The 12,163-nt window shown below is 48.7% G+C and overlaps 1 pseudogene; it reads right to left on the bottom strand.

The window, feature by feature from the left end:
* LOC129670954 (copper homeostasis protein cutC homolog) overlaps positions 1–10,955 on the bottom strand; it is a 28,614-nt pseudogene extending 17,659 nt beyond the window's left edge.
* Positions 10,956–12,163: the final 1,208 nt, after the last annotated feature.

The following is a 12,163-nucleotide window of genomic DNA, read 5'->3' as shown; positions in this document are numbered from 1 at the left end:
TTCTTTCTTTCTTTCTTTCTTTCTTTCTTTCTTTCTTTCTTTCTTTCCTTTCTTCCTTCCTTCCTTCCTTTCTTTCTCTCTTTCTGTGTGTGTGTGTGTGTCTGTCTGTCTCTGTCTCTGTCTCTCTCTATCCAGCTCAACAGGGTTTCTTTGTGTAGCCCTGGCTGTCCAGGACTCGCTTTGTAGACTAGGGTGGGTTCGAACTCACAGCAACCTGTCTGCCTCTGCCTCCCTGAGTGCAGAGATCATAAGCATGGGCAGCACTGTGCCTGGCTTATGCCCATTTCCTAAATGAGGTCTAGTAATTTGGTGATCATAGTCAACTTGGACTATAGCACCAAAGAGACACATCATTCAGACCAGTGAACTACAGCTCTGTTGGGAAGAGAGAACAGGGCAATCACTAAGGTGGGCTCCCTTTCCACCTACGCTTTCATTCATTGATTGACACATTGAATCCTTATTGAACAGCCACCAGGCTCTAGGTTCTGTTGTAGGCAACAGAAAAGAAGCTATGTGGAATCCCTGTTATTCCGGGCTTGTGTTCCCTGGTTCTCTAGTCTTCCCCTGGTAAAATATTTTGAGGTAGGTGACCAAGATTTTGCATAGATGTTCTTGGGTGTATAATGGAGCTAGTTGAAAATAGCCCAAGTTGAAAATAGTCCCCAGTTAAAAATAGCCCAGGTTAAAAGTGCAGTAGAAACACTTTACCTGTTGTTAAGGATGTAGCTTAGTTGCTTGACTAATGTGCACAAAGTCCTGAGTTTGAGCCGCAGTATTGTATAAACTAGACATGGTGACACACTCTGGGAGGTGTAGGCTAGAGGATCAGAAGTTCAAAGCCATCCTTAGCTACTGCTCTAGTTTACTTTCTGTTGCTGGGATAAACACCATGATCAAAAGCAACTTGGTGGGTGGGGGGGGTGTTGGAGAGATGGCTCAGAGGTTAAGAGCACTGGCTGCTCTTCCAGAGGTCCTAAGTTCAATTCCCAGCAACCACATGGTGGCTCACAACCATCTATAATGAGATCTAGTGCCCTCTTCTGGCCTGCAGGCACACATGCAGGCAGAACACTGTGAACATAATAAATGTTACAAAAAAAAAAAAAAAAAAAAAAAAAAAAAAAGGAAGGGAACCTGGAAAGAAAGGGGATAATTTAATCTTATACATTACAGCCTATAATGAAGGCAAGTCAGTGCAGGAACTTGGAGGTAGGAACTGAGCAGAACACACGGAGAAAAACTGTCCATTGGCTTATTTCCTCAGCTTGCTGTTTATGCCACCCAGGATCACCTGTTCAGGTGTCCCCTCCAACAGTCATCTGGCGTATAAGTCTACTGAAGCACTCCTGAGGCAGAGGGATCATCATGCGTTTGAGGCCAACCTAGACTCCGTGATGAGACCTTGTCCCCCCCCCAAAAAAACTAAGCCTCCTAATCAAACACCTGAAGTTCTATTTCTGCAGAGTGCATACAGCTTGTAAATCTTTTTTTTTTTAAATCATAGCAAAGACTGTCTGTAGCTCAGTTCCCAGCAGCATGAATGGGACAGGTGCCTCATATCCATATTTGATAGACATTAGCAGAATGAACGAATCCTCGAGGCTCTGGCATTAATACCTTGAGCGTAGTAGCTACCTGAGAGGTCTTCTTAACGTTGTCAAAACCCGGTATGGAAGGCAGGTGGCGCTGGGAAGGACAGTGCTCAGTCGTGTGCTGTGAGAAATGGACAGGGCAGCTCTTCGGAGGGCCTGGGAAGGGATGTCTACACACATGGGGAAGCAGGCTTGGTGGTGGCTCTTCAGGGGAGAGGAGGCCCTGAGCATCTGAGAGACATGCCCCTGAAAGAAAGCAGCAAGCAAGAAAGGACTTCTTCGCACGCACGCACCCACCCTCCCCTGCATGGTTTTGCTGATCCGGAGGACATGGCTGGGAGGCTGGTGCTGGCAGGAGAAAGAGCTCAGGGCTGTTCTCAGAGCAGACTCTCATTCCTAAACGAAACCGCACCTGGCAGAGAATAGGGGCCCTGGAGCTAACTCCACATTCAGCATTCATTATCAGCTCTGTCACCACAGGCAAATAACTTAACTGCCCTGGGCCTCTCTTTCTGCATTTCTTAACCCAGGTCATGATGATGACCTCAGAGGCCTGCCACGAGGATCATTTAGGCTAGATGGTGTTAAAGGGGATAAATAAAAAAGGTGATCCCTATTAAAGTTCACCAGGCCAAGCTGTGTTCTGAACCATTACTGGAGATACAGACATCACGGCAATGGAGTCGTACAGTGGGTGAGACAAATTGGGTTCAAGTCTGAATGAAGCTCAGGCAATTACAGCCCAGAAACAAGGATGGAAAATGACTTAAGAGGTAGCTGCAGCTAGGAGGGTGGGGGTGGGAGTGGTGGGAGGGTATGGAACTGTCTATACCAAAGGTAACAGGATCCTTGCCAGAGTAATCAAACATCACTGGAGCAATGGTGGAAAATGAAAGTACCTTTAGATACTGAGGAGTATATAATACCATGGATAAAAGTTGTTTGTTTGTTTGTTTGTTTGTTTTTCCAGTGTTAGGAATAGAGCCCGGAAAGCTGTGTGTGCTAGACAGTGCTCTGTAGCTATGTCACACCTCCACACAGAAGAGTGGAGTGGTTCTCATTCCATTTTATAAACAGGTCCACAGATGGGCTGCAGAGAAGGTTCAAAAGGCTAACTCCTGTTTATTGAAGCCAATAATCTTCTCTAGTGTTCCTCTGTGAGGCCTCCAGACCATCTGGATCACCAAGGAACTCAGTAGAGAAACATTTCCAGCCGGGCGTGCTAGCACACGCCATTAGTCTGAGCACTTGGGAGACAGAAGCAGGCAGACTGCTGTGAGTTTGAGGCCAGCCTGGTCTACAGAGTGAGTCCGGGACAGCCAAGGCTACACAGAAAAACCCTGCCTTGAGAAAAACAACAACAACAAACAACACATTTTCAGGACTAGAAATTTAGCTCAGTGGTAGAGCACTTGCCTAGCACGATATACAAGGCCCTAGCAAAATTCCTAGCACGGAGCGAACAACAGCTTCCAAAAGGCAAACTCCCAGGCCTGCTGAATGCAAAGGCGAGCTCTGTGACAAGCTTTCAGGTGTGTGTGTGTGGGGGGGGGGTGTTCTGATGTGAGAAATGCTGTTGCCCCCTCAGCTCCAGGACACAAATTTTTTGGAAAGAAATTTCTAAGGGTCTCAGGATTCCTTGATGCAGGATCTCAGGAAAACCTTAAATTTTTCGGAAGTACCCCCTCCTTTTCCACACCACTAACTTTGGAATCCCTGGGGGTGGTACGCAGCCATCTGTAGGTTTCCCAACTGGCAAAACATCATCCGCCATAGCCTGCAACAGGCACCCACATCAGGCATCCCTAGAGGGCTCATGACAGCCCAGGCAGTAGGTCTGGGGGTCCTGAGAATATTAATTTGTAGCTAGTTTCCAGGCGATGTGGATGTGGTGGACCTGTGGGGCACTGTGGCATAAGTGGCGGGGTGGGGGTGGGGATTCCACGAGAGAAGGGTCTCTGGGAGGTGAGGGCAGCGAGGGCGAAAGTATTGCTTCCTCTCATCACATCCAATTAAGTGTGGGATGGCTGGGTCTGAACTTTGCGTGTGCATCCATTGTTTTTATTACACTCCAACCGCACAGGAGGCATAAGGATGAGGTCATTTGACATTTGTGGGGAAGCTAAGCTGTGGCACAGGCCTCCCTCAGAGAGAGAGAGAGAGAGAGAGAGAGAGAGAGAGAGAGAGCAAGGATTATCTCCTTTGAGGATAATGAATCAGTAGGAGCTGCCTGGACTAGGGTCCCCTGGGTGGCCCATGGAGCTGCCTCGTAGGTCCCCTCACCTTCACTCTGGCCAGGAGGAAAAAAAAAAAAAAAAAAAAAAACGTGTGCCTAAAGGATTTTCTATCCCTCTTTCTCTAGCTCCCAAGCTACTCTAGCGTGGAGGTGGAGACAATGTTTTCTGTTTAGCTGATTTAAATTAATTCCTTCACCTGAGACTGACTTCTTACAACAGAGATGTGCATCTCAGCTCTTGGAGGTTGGTCTGTTTTGCCAAGTGTTGCTGTTGAAGAAGCATTTGTTTAGTTACAGGCCAATTTGAGGCTGTTTTTTTTCCTATTGGTTAAGGAAGATACAGCCTGTATGGATCAGTTGTAGGTTCTCATAGGAAAACACTTCGGACAATTAACTTATAGAAAGAAAAGGTTTATTTGGGGTCACGGTTGTTGAGGTTCCATTCAGAGATTGGGTGGGCCAACTTGTTTGAGGCAGCCCATCACAGCGCATGGCAGAGCAGGCAACTTACCTTCTGAGCCAGGCTCCATATCAAGGACACACCCCTAGTGACTAAGAACCTTATACTAGGCTCCGCCTAGCAAAGATTCCACCACCTTCCAACAGCACCACCCTGTGGTGGACCAAGCCCTTAACACAGCCTTTGGGAACCATTCATCCAAGTCACTGCGTTAGTCAGCACGAGCTCTAAGTGGTGTAAACCAGGAAGATGGGAAATTAGCAAGCAAATTATAGCCCAGGTAACTGGCATGGCCGGGAACCTTTTCGGGAACCCCATTCTGTCCCCTTGCTTTCTGCCTGTGTTTCCTCTGCAGCTGTTCTCAGCCCCGCAGCGTATGTCCAGGAGACTCCATCCTGTAGGCTGAGGACCCTGTCTTCACCCCTGAACTAATTTGTTGTCTCCTAGACTCCTTTCATGCCCCTCTCACTGGAGCCTCAGTATAATCCAATGAGGCAAATATAGTCATCCTCCCATTTCCACTGGGGACTCGTGGCGGGACACCTTCCATCACTTCCTACATCTCCAAGTCCCCAGATACTCAAGTCCCTTATATGAGGCACAGTACTTGCGTGGAACCTCCACGCATGCCTTCTATACTTCAAATTACCATACATCAAACAATGCAAATGCTATACAAATAGTTGCTAAATCATATTGTTTGAGGAACAATGACAAGAAAAAAATATCTGTGTGTTCAGTCCATTCATAATTTCTTTCTCTGACTAGTCTGGAATGGCAGTTGCTTAAATACCATGGTCGGCTATTTAGTACTAAGCTGCTTTACAGGTAAGAAGTTTGATGTGTGGCCCAAGCAAAGCTGGTAACTGGAGGGGGGGGTTGGGGGGCTTGTGTGGGCTAGGATCTCTCCTTCTTCAAACTATAGGTACTTTGATTTTTTTCAGAGTTGGGATGCTTGTGTCATTCTCTATCCATCATCTGTCTTCCAGGGCTGTGGATCTTTTCCTAGCCCTCTGCCCCTGGGTGCAGTACTTAGGAGCCGGGACAGAGGCATTTTCCTGGATGGACAGTGCCATTTCAGGATTGGGCGGGCCGCTTGTAACTGCAGGCCCAATAATGGAGACCAGGAGCCTAGGGTAGGCCTAGATCTTGGTGGGCAAGGCTTCTCTGCTGTTGCTCTTAGCTAGGTATCTTGGTCACTGTTGTATTGCTGTGAAGAGACACACGACCACACAACTCTCATAAAAGAAAGCATTTCATTGGGACCGGCTCACAGTTTCAGAGGTTTAGTTCGTTATCACCACGGCGGGAAGAACATGGCGGCGTGCAGGCAGACATAGTGCTGGAGAGGCAGCTGAGAGTTCTACACACACACACACACACACACACACACACACACACACACCCGATCTGCAGGCAGCAGGGAGAGGAAGCCACAGAGCTTGGCCTGGGCTCTTGAAACCTCAATGCCCTTACCACAGTGATACACTTCCTCCTAGGTGATACACTTCCTCCTAAGACCACACCTCCTAAGCTTTCTCAAGTAGTGCCACTTGCTCATGACTATACCTCCAAATCTATGTGCCTGTGGTGGCCATTCTCATTCAATCCACCGCACTAGACCATTCAGGGTCCATTTGCCCACAGGACTGGGAGACTCCCAGTTAGCAGGAACAGTAGAAAGCAGGAAGGGCAGACCTGGCACTGCCTCTGCCTCCAGTTGTTTTGTTTTATTTTTTTTTGTTTGTTTGTTTGGTTTTTCCCTGAGCAGTTCACTCCCAATCTGACCTCAACCTTCTTATCAGAAAAGTGGGATTTTGCTTTCACATCTGAAGTTTATGTCTAAAGCCTCTCCCAGTTCTGTATGTCTCCCTTGCATGCTTGGCTGCTTTGGAGGTGGAAGAGGTTTATACAGGAGGTACTTCTGTCGGGGAGCTGGCCTCCCTCTGGCTAAAGCAACTTATACATCTCCTTAACAGGAAGATGATTTTATGTCTTTTTTGGGGGTTATTGTCTGCCAGAGCAAGCCCAGAGCAGAGAGTCCATGAACCAGAGTTGCCTGCCAGAGTTGGTCTTGGAATTGCTTGTACCCAGGACTTGACAGATCTGTGAGATTCAGCACTTTAATCACCGTGAGAGAAGAGAGATTATGTAAACAAGGACATCCAGGTTGACTGATGGGCCAACAGCCAAGGCAGATGAAGCCCAGGCCTGTCCTGGCTTACCACACTCAGGGGAAGCTGAGAGGGTGGTGGAAAGAGGGAGGTAGCTTCCATAACCGTGCTAAACGGATTCCTTATAATAAATAGTGTTCTCCCCAGAGGTAAACCTTATCGATGTCTCTGGAGAGGCCCCGGGCTGATCTGTGTGCTTCCTGCCAGACCTGAAGCTCTGTTGAGCAGGACGGAAGCCTCATCCTATGAAAGCCTCACTTCCAGTCACTGCTGAGGTCTGAGATCACACAGAAACTGGCCGTCTTCTTTGAGCCCTTGTTGATCTCTTACGGGCTGTGTTGACAGTTTGGTCCCAGGGCCCGAATTCTGCTCAACCTGCTGTGCCCAGATCCCTCAAGCATCTGAAGGCAAAAGATTAAAGTACCAATTAGCTGGTTCTGGTGAGGCCATCGTTCTGTCTTATGGATAGCCTACCGTCCTCACAAGGTGAGGAGAGAGAAAATCTTGGCGTTCTCTCTCTCTTTCACACAGGCACGTGTGCGTGCATGGGCACGAGTCGAGCAAGTGCCCTTTCGTGTTATGTGTTTCCTGTGCACCCACCAGACAGAGGAAGATGTCGAGTGTCCTTCTCCAGCATTCTCTATCTTTTTTCCTTGAGGCAGGGTCTCTTCCTGAACCTGGAACTACGCTGGTAAACCAGCAAGCCCTAGTGATCCTCCGGTCTCTACACATCACACCACAGCACCGGGCTTACAGGAGTGTAGCCAGGCATGTAAGGGAGATATGTAGAGCTGGGAGAGGCTTTAGACACGAACATGAGAAGTAAGAACAAGGTCCCATCTTTCAGATGAGAAGGCCGAGGCCCGGGTTGACTTGTCCAAGGTCATTTCCAGCTGGAGGCAGAGGCAGGTCTCTTGCCAAGTCTGTCCCTTCCTGCTTCCTATTGCTCCTGCCAACTAGATTTTTTTTTAAATCATTATTCTTATGAGTATGGATGTTTTGCCTGCGTGTGTTTGTGTACCACATGCAGACCTGGGGCCTGTGGAGGCCAGAAGAGGGCAGTGGATCTGCTAGAACGGGAGTTATAGACTGTTGTGAGTTATGATGAGGTCACTGGGAACTGAACCCCAGTCCGTAATCCATAAACAGTCTTACCTAGTGAGTCTCTCCCTTCTAAAGATACTAGTAAATGGGCTGGAGAGACAGCTCAGAGGTTAAGAGCGCTGGCTGCTCTTCCAAAGGTCCTGAGTTCAATTCCCAGCAACCACAGGGTGGCTCACAACCATCTACAATGAGATCTGGTGCCCTCTTCTGGTATGTAGGCGCACATGCAGGTAGAACGCTGTATACATAATAAATAAATCTTAAAAAAAAAAAGATACTAGTAAACGTAGGCTCTAACCTCATTCAGTTTTGGAGTCCTCCTAATAGGGTTTGCCATCAAATACAATGTTACTGGGAGTTAGGGTTTCAATGAAAGGCTTTTGGTGGGGTTACAACTCATTTCCTTGAACCCTTGTAACGAGTTCTGCCTCTCAAAGGCTACTGTCTAGCTACTGACTGGCAAAGTTGGGATTTCAGGGCTTTTACTCACCTGGAGGAAGGAAGGGGTCCCTGGAACAGGGACATACATGCTTAAATGTCATCTGTCAATTTCCGGCAAATTTCGTCGGTCACACATCCCCTTAGAATTTGAAATCTACCAATCACATTCCCAGGGCCCACCCTGAAGGTAAGCGAACCAACCAGGGTGTGGCAGGCTGGCTCACTCAGTGGTACCTGTGTGTGTGCGTGCGTGCGTGCGCTCTGGAGACTGCAAACTAAGCCCTTTCTCTCACTTTGCAGCTACAGTGGGTAGACAGGGCTCTGTAGCCGCATGCAGAAATCATAACTCAAACGGGGGTTAAGGAAGGGAGAATAGAGAAGTGATGAGAAGTTTGTGCTCTCTGTGAGCGGACCTTTCAAAGTGATTTTAAAATAAATAAATAAATAAATAAAGATTTGTTTCTATCTCTCTCTCTCTCTCATGTGTGTATGTGCGTGTGTGCATGTGCATACGGTACCCATGAGGCCAGAAGAGGGTGTCAAATTCCACAGAGCTAGAATTATAGGCAGTTTCGAGCCACTTGATGTGAGTGCTGGGAACAGAGCTCAGGTCCTCTGTAAGAGCACTCCATGTTCTTAATCCCTGAGCCATCTCTCCAGCCCTCTGTCTCCCTTTTCAAACATTGTTACAGATGGATTTTTGGTCCAAGGTATTTTCAAATGACACGCTTTGGGTGGCGCTTCAAACAGTTTATTTGCTTTCAAGATAAGGCCTCATGGAGCCCAGGCTGCCCCTGACTTCTGAGTCCTCCCGAGCTTCCACTTTTTGAGTGCTAGTGTTTAGGTCCAGTTTATCCTGTGCGGGAGATGGAGCCGGGCAAACACTCTCATCGAGCCACGTCCCTAGCCCTCGAGGAACTCTTGGAGCTCTCAACTTTTGTGCCCATTGCCTCAGAATTCTGTGAACTGTTGCCAGCTCAAATGTAGGATACCTGGTTAAACGAAATTTTAGAAATGCAACGATTCTTTCAGGAGAAGAACTTTGTTCACAGTGTGTGTGTGTGTGGGGAGTTCACATTTAACTCGCATCCTGAGTTTTTATTTACCGAGTCCATCGTTTATGAAGGATGGGTGGGTGACACACAGGATGCAAGTCTGGGAGTAGTAATGGATCGTTCAACTAGAGTCATGGATTTGGCAAGCAGGCAAGCAAGCCATGGGTAGCAGAAGGGACAGAGATCCCTTGTTCAGCCCATACCTGCCGCCACCCACTGTCCTTATCTCAGGTGTCTCAGTGCTCTGATAATTTTCTCCACCTGGGTTTTTTTTTTCTTGGGGGGGGGAAGGGGGAGAGTGTCGAGACAGGGTTTCTCTGTGTAGCCCTGGCTGTCCTGGACTCGCTCTGTAGGCCAGGCTGGCCTTGAACTCACAGAGATCTGCCTGCCTCTGCTTCTGCCTCCCGAATGTTGGGATTAAAGGGTACACCACCACTGCCTGGTCCTGCCTGGACTTTTAGGAAGCCTTAGCTTTGGCCAGCCTTCTGTTGACTGGTGGATTCAAGCAGGCCATTGTGTGCCAGGTTATGTATAGGGCCGTGCAGACACCCTCAGGGAGGTAGTTTGGAGAAGGGGTAAGAAAGTATCAGACAGAAGGTGTGTGTGTGTGTGTGTGTGTGTGTGTGTGTGTGTGTGTGTGTGTGACTATGTATGGCTGGAACTCAGGGCCTTGTCTATGCTAGCTTAGTGCCCTACCCCCTGAGTTATATCCCTAACCCTCTCCTCTCTTGAGTATAAGGAGGATTTGGGTACATGATAGGCTGTCACTCTCTTGATTCTGCTATATAACAAGGGAATTTGCAAATGTAACTAAGATCTCTAATCAGATGACTTTGATGGAATCAAAAGGGTGATCATTCAGGGTCGGCCTGACCTAATCAGAAGACTGTCCACAAAGTCAAAGAGGGTCAATCCACCAGTGAGAATCACCAGCCTACTTCAGGGAAGAAAGCAGCCACCAACCGGAAGTATATAAGGAGATGGGCACAGAGGGGGGCTATGAGGCAAGGACCTGGGGCAGTTCCCTGACTGACAGCTAGCAAAATAGATGGGGACCTCAGACTCACTGCCAGAAACTGAGTTCCGCCAGCAACCACGGAGCCTGGGGAGTCTCTGAATTCCAGAAAGACAGACGGTGGGCAGACACCGTGTACCTCAGGAGAATTCAAGCAGAAAACCCAGTCCGGAAACAGAGGTGGGCACACGTTGCTTGAAGCTGCTTGACTGTGGTAAAGTGCTACACAGCAGTGGAACGGGATGACAGCTGGGAGCAATGTGACAAGCTCCTGCTCTCTTTGCACGCCACCTCCCAGGGTTTCTCCTGCCTGCATCTCCACTGTGACTTCTCTGTATCATTTCCTCTGTTCGAATTCCTCAAAAGGCATCCTGGGAATCCTCACAGCCCTCCTCTTTTCTTCTAGTCCACCCCCTCCCTTTCATTAGCAGCTCCTTTCTTCCATCTAAGAATTCTACACAATCACACACCGCATCTCAGTGCTTGATGTCTGCATATACGGCAGTGATCCCACAAGGTTATAAAGAAGCTGAGAGATTCCTGTTGCCTAGTGACGTGGTCGGCTTCGTTTGCATACGTACGTACATAGGGATGTTGGTGCAGCAACAGCTCACCTGACAGCAGACTGATCAGAATGTGTCCTCATCATTAAAGGTGGCATGACTGGGCAACCTTCCTGTGACCCTGTCTCCTCTTCCAGACAGTGTCATATTTCTTTCCTACACAGCATCAACTTTCTTGAAAGTGTGATCCCCACCTCCCCTGGCCCATTTACTTCTCTGCCAATGACCTTCTTAAGCCTCATCCCTCTTTGGTACTTTGCTGTCTCTCATAGCTCACCTGAACAGATTCCATGCTGCGATCTGGGAGGACATGGTGGGCCTGACTGGTTCGTGATTGGTTCAAAGATGAATGGCCAAAAGAAACCAGATCCTGGTGATAACATCAGCGTTCTGCACTAGACCCGTCCTAAAGTCTATTTGTTCTGCTCAGAGGCCTTACAGTTCTCTGAGGCAGTGAATGGCACATTACTGTCCCCATTGCCGCACACTCTTACAGCACTTAATCCGACCCCATCCCTTCTGCTTAAGCAATAGAAAACTCAAAGCATGGTGGCTTAAACATGTTCAAAATGTTTCCTCCTTCTACACTGAGCCATCTGGGAAGGACCGGGTTCCATGTGTTCCTCTTTGGCAATTTCTTCTCCCCTTCCCCTTATAGTCTCAAGATGGCTTTCGCCGAGACACCCCCAGGATCTCTGTAGTAAGGAGAGAAAGCAGGAGGGCAAGGCTAACTAGACGCCATTACCAGCTGCCTTCTGCTAATGTCACCACTGTGTCACATGCCATCCTGTCTAGGAAGGAGCCCAAGGGCAAGAGTCTCTCTTTTCAGACCCTGTAGCAGTGGCAAGCTGGCTAGGTAGACGTCAGAGAGGGATTCCAGGTTCCTCCACTGCACCTTTTCTTTTTCCTCCTTACCCCTGGCTGTCAGATGCCTTCTCTGGACCATTGCAATCTTGGGCAAGCTCCTTTGGAAGACTCCAAATATGGATCCCCAGGTCCACCTGTCGTTCTGGGCCTGCCACCCCTGCGTCATGTCTGTCCGGTGGGGCACAGTTACCTGGCACACCTTACACGAACCTCACTACTGCTGCCAGACTAAGGTCAATATGGCCTCTCCGAGTCTTATTTCACCACTCACCAGAGCTAGCGGCAGTCAGTGCTCACAGCAGAGAGCCCCACAGTGCCAGAAACGAGGAAACGAAGGAAGGCAGCCTTCCCCCCCTCTAGGCACACAGAGACCAGGTAAGTAGGGAGGGGGCTAGAAGGAAGCTCTGGACTCAGTTCTGGTTGTCACTGCCCTTCCCGTGCAACCCCAGGATGCTTTTGCTCTCCTGCCACCTGCAGGGGAAGAGGCCTTATAATGATCCCAGGAAAGAGCCTCTGGGACAGACCAGACCCTGCAAGGCTGAGACAGAAGACAGGTGACAGCAGATTCTAACACTAAGTGGACAAAAAGGGGCAAAGGGAGTCCTAGGGTGGAATGGTACCACACAGTCCTGGAGGAGTGCATCCGTGAAAAT

This window comes from Psammomys obesus, unplaced genomic scaffold (assembly GCF_907164565.1).
Source record: "Psammomys obesus unplaced genomic scaffold, mPsaObe1.curated_primary_1811, whole genome shotgun sequence".
Taxonomy (NCBI): domain Eukaryota; kingdom Metazoa; phylum Chordata; class Mammalia; order Rodentia; family Muridae; genus Psammomys; species Psammomys obesus.
Note: the sequence above shows the minus strand (reverse complement) of the source record. Positions and strands in the feature narration are given on the sequence as shown.